The sequence below is a fragment of the Schistocerca serialis genome, unplaced genomic scaffold, assembly GCF_023864345.2.
Source record: "Schistocerca serialis cubense isolate TAMUIC-IGC-003099 unplaced genomic scaffold, iqSchSeri2.2 HiC_scaffold_1219, whole genome shotgun sequence".
Classification (NCBI taxonomy): Eukaryota; Metazoa; Arthropoda; class Insecta; order Orthoptera; family Acrididae; genus Schistocerca; species Schistocerca serialis.
In genome coordinates this window covers 200001-205000 of record NW_026047424.1, presented here as the reverse complement: position 1 = coordinate 205000, position 5000 = coordinate 200001, and positions in this window count along the sequence as shown.

Below are 5000 nucleotides of genomic sequence, written 5' to 3'. Positions count from 1 at the left end.
TATTCATGAGCTGCGAGCTGTACCACGTACAAGCTACAGACGCGATCGCATTGCTCACTGTACGGATTCTCATGCTGAGCCATCAGCTAGGAAGCGCCCCATCCATGTCGGCACCCGTGGGCGTTGCACTCGCAGTCGCAAAAAACGCTGGGCAAATATATATCTCGGAAGAGTAACGACAGTCCGAGCCTCCTGGCGTTGCACTCGCAGCCGCAAAAAAACGCTGGGCACATATATGTCTCGGAAGAGTAACGACAGTCCGAGTCTCCTGCGTGGGAAGAGTCTTTCTAGGCCCTGACCCACGGGAAGGGTGTAGCTTCCCCCATCCCGGACATTTGACGTCGTCACACTACCGGTATTGACTAATAGACTGATTGCTGATAATCATTAGCCATACACTGGGGGAAACGGCCGACAGGGGCGGCAACATAGTGGAGCCGCAGTGTCACTAATGTACAGAGATAGAACAGTTTCGACTGGAACTAGAGTAACCGTATACACGGCACTGATTAGTAATAGATGCAGAGCCATCAGAATACAGATAATATATACAACCGTCCCTATACATGCTGAAAGACTCTGCACACAATGAGAACCACACGTCAGCCAGACACTCTTATCACACACTACTCTCTTATCACACACAATATCTAACCACCAGCATGGAAGAACATCCAGTGCATCCTCTCCGCCACATGACACAATCCACACTATCATTACCAGACCGGGAGGTCCACCCAGAAAACACAATATCCCACCCTTCCGACATCCGCACATTGCTCAGCTAAGCCACGAACACCCACACATGTCCTACACAGTGGTGCACCCAACATCACAATACTGCCTCCTGTCACAGCACACAAACAATGGCAGGAATGAAAGACACAGATCTGCCACAACCATGGAATCGGAGCGCCGCCTGTCATGAGCCAAAAGTGCATCCTGACGTGACAAATCGGATAATACCGCAGGCATCCAATTACGATAATCACTATCAACGAACCTGCCGCCCCCCCCCCCCCAATACACCTTTCCCTACAACAATGTGTATCTTAACCTAACCTATATCGTACCTTAACCTAACCTATATCGTACCTTAACCTAACCTATATCGTACCTTAACCTAACCTATATCGTACCTTAACCTAACCTATATCGTACCTTAACCTAACCTATATCGTACCTTAACCTAACCTATATCGTACCTTAACCTAACCTATATCGTACCTTAACCTAACCTATATCGTACCTTAACCTAACCTATATCGTACCTTAACCTAACCTATATCGTGCCTTAACCTAACCTATATCGTGCCTTAACCTAACCTATATCGTGCCTTAACCTAACCTATATCGTGCCTTAACCTAACCTATATCGTGCCTTAACCTAACCTATATCATGCCTTAACCTAACCTATATCGTGCCTTAACCTAACCTATATCGTGCCTTAACCTAACCTAATTTGTGCCTTAACCTAACCTAATTTGTGCCTTAACCTAACTTAATTTGTGCCTTAACCTAACCTAATTTGTGCCTTAACCTAACCTAATTTGTGCCTTAACCTAACCTAATTTGTGCCTTAACCTAACCTAATTTGTGCCTTAACCTAACCTAATTTGTGCCTTAACCTAACCTAATTTGTGCCTTAACCTAACCTAATTTGTGCCTTAACCTAACCTAATTTGTGCCTTAACCTAACCTAATTTGTGCCTTAACCTAACCTAATTTGTGCCGTAACCTAACCTAATTTGTGCCGTAACGTAACCCATGTTGTGCCGTAACGTAACCCATGTTGTGCCGTAACGTAACCCATGTTGTGCCGTAACGTAACCCATGTTGTGCCGTAACGTAACCCATGTTGTGCCGTAACGTAACCCATGTTGTGCCTTAACCTAACCCATGTTGTGCCTTAACCTAACCCATGTTGTGCCTTAACCTAACCCATGTTGTGCCTTAACCTAACCCATGTTGTGCCTTAACCTAACCTACGTTGTGCCTTAACCTAACCTACGTTGTGCCTTAACCTAACCTACGTTGTGCCTTAACCTAACCCATGTTGTGCCTTAACCTAACCCATGTTGTGCCTTAACCTAACCCATGTTGTGCCTTAACCTAACCCATGTTGTGCCTTAACCTAACCCATGGTGTGCCTTAACCTAACCCATGGTGTGCCTTAACCTAACCCATGTTGTGCCTTAACCTAACCCATGTTGTGCCTTAACCTAACCCATGTTGTGCCTTAACCTAACCCATGTTGTGCCTTAACCTAACCCATGTTGTGCCTTAACCTAACCCATGTTGTGCCTTAACCTAACCCATGTTGTGCCTTAACCTAACCCATGTTGTGCCTTAACCTAACCCATGTTGTGCCTTAACCTAACCCATGTTGTGCCTTAACCTAACCCATGTTGTGCCTTAACCTAACCCATGTTGTGCCTTAACCTAACCCATGTTGTGCCTTAACCTAACCCATGTTGTGCCTTAACCTAACCCATGTTGTGCCTTAACCTAACCCATGTTGTGCCTTAACCTAACCCATGTTGTGCCTTAACCTAACCCATGTTGTGCCTTAACCTAACCCATGTTGTGCCTTAACCTAACCCATGTTGTGCCTTAACCTAACCCATGTTGTGCCTTAACCTAACCCATGTTGTGCCTTAACCTAACCCATGTTGTGCCTTAACCTAACCCATGTTGTGCCTTAACCTAACCCATGTTGTGCCTTAACCTAACCCATGTTGTGCCTTAACCTAACCCATGTTGTGCCTTAACCTAACCCATGTTGTGCCTTAACCTAACCCATGTTGTGCCTTAACCTAACCCATGTTGTGCCTTAACCTAACCCATGTTGTGCCTTAACCTAACCCATGTTGTGCCTTAACCTAACCCATGTTGTGCCTTAACCTAACCCATGTTGTGCCTTAACCTAACCCATGTTGTGCCTTAACCTAACCCATGTTGTGCCTTAACCTAACCCATGTTGTGCCTTAACCTAACCCATGTTGTGCCTTAACCTAACCCATGTTGTGCCTTAACCTAACCCATGTTGTGCCTTAACCTAACCCATGTTGTGCCTTAACCTAACCCATGTTGTGCCTTAACCTAACCCATGTTGTGCCTTAACCTAACCCATGTTGTGCCTTAACCTAACCCATGTTGTGCCTTAACCTAACCCATGTTGTGCCTTAACCTAACCCATGTTGTGCCTTAACGTAACCCATGTTGTGCCTTAACGTAACCCATGTTGCGCCTTAACCTAACCTATAATGTGCCTTAACCTAACCTAAAGTGCGCCGTAACCTAAACTATATTGCGCCTTAACCTGACGCACGTTGTCGCTGAACCTGCTCTGTAATTGTTATGCAACCCGTTAAAGTAGTGTAGTGTTGCCTAACCGCAACCCTCGCAATATAGTTCGCTACTCGCACTGCCCGGTCCCCTGTGTATCGCGTCATGTTAAACACCTTGCAGGTGTTGCTGACTTTCCACATGCTCCTGCTATACACTGTAGTGTGGATAGCAGCAGGACGTACATGCCCCCCCCCCTTCCCCCCTGCCTTCGCAAGCTGGTCGGTGAGAAGTTTGCATTTTCAATGCCCTTCGCATGCCGACGTACTCAGCCTACGTTGTGGTACGGCCTGTCACCTGTCCGCCGATGTACGCAAAACCCACAAACTGTACTGCACATTGCTCCGTATGTACTGAATGATACATCGTGGCCCATGTGACCGTATGACGACAGCGCCTAGCAACGGCGGACCATACAGTCCAAATATTGTGCACGCAGCTACGTGTCGTCTCCCTATAAGAGCTGGATTGCAGTGTGGTACGCCATACAGACGTGTGGGAGGAACGGACGCCCTGGATGGCGATCAGCATGAGCAGTCTGTTGATGTAGTGGAGCGTGTATTCGGACGTAGTCGTCTCTTCTCACACACCGTGATAGCATGTTGCACCGCGTTCCACATCTGCGACATGCTGCAGAGGCGGGCTGACAGTCGTTCGCGCAATGGACACCGCATACGTACGGGGTCTACCTTCCACGTGTTCTCTAGGCGTGCACATGTTGTTGCGTCTATGTGGGCAGACGTAGTGTGTTGTGACACCTGACACAGGCATGCAATACTCGTTGCAAATGGCGATGGACGTGTACGTTTGCTGGTGACGTTACGCAAATGAACAACCGGTAACCCGTTGTGGTGCGGTTGTTCTCGCTAGAGGTGAATCAGTGTTGGCGACGATCGGTCGAGCTATTAACCGGTTGTTTCAGGGATACCCACCATGCCCACGAACGTGAAAGGGGACCCACCATGCCCACGAACGTGAAAGGGGATCTGGGTGTGAGGCGATACGCGGCGGTGGCTGGGTGGGACCGTCCCCGGCCGGTGAGGGGGGGCCGCCCGGCGTGCTGGCAGCGCGGTGCGTGGGCGCACGCGCTACAGCCGGCTGGTGGGGGCGGCCGGTGGCAGGCGCGCCGGCCGACGGACGCGGCAGGCGGCGCAGCTGCGCGCCGGCGCCCCCTGCTCGCGGCGCCTTGCGGCCAAAGTAGGTCCTCGCGGGCCCGGTGCGAAGCGCGGTGGCCATCTGCAGTGTGCTGGTCCGATTGAGGACTTTGTGCGCTGAGGATGCGCCGCCGCCCGGCGCTCGGCGCCGCGACGCCGTCTGCTGCTCGGTCGCCCCAGCGGTTCTCGCAGGTGGTTTGTATCGCAGCTGTGCGGACGTGTTGGCGCGTGCGCTGTGCTGGGAGAGTTCGCTTCGGCACCCAAGTAGGGCTTTTGTCCTTCTGTGGCGCTGGCGTTGGAGCTGCCGGTCACCGTAGGTGGCGCGTGTTGTCTCCCGCCGGCAATGCCACGACAGCACGCTCCCGGGCCTCTGTCGGCAGCGGCAAGCTCAGTTGGGAGCACGGGTGGTCGCACCTAAAGCGTCTACTCGCCTAACTCCGGGCGATTGCGCCTCTCTCGAACCCGACCAAGTACTTAGGACGGCGCTGCGCGCCGCC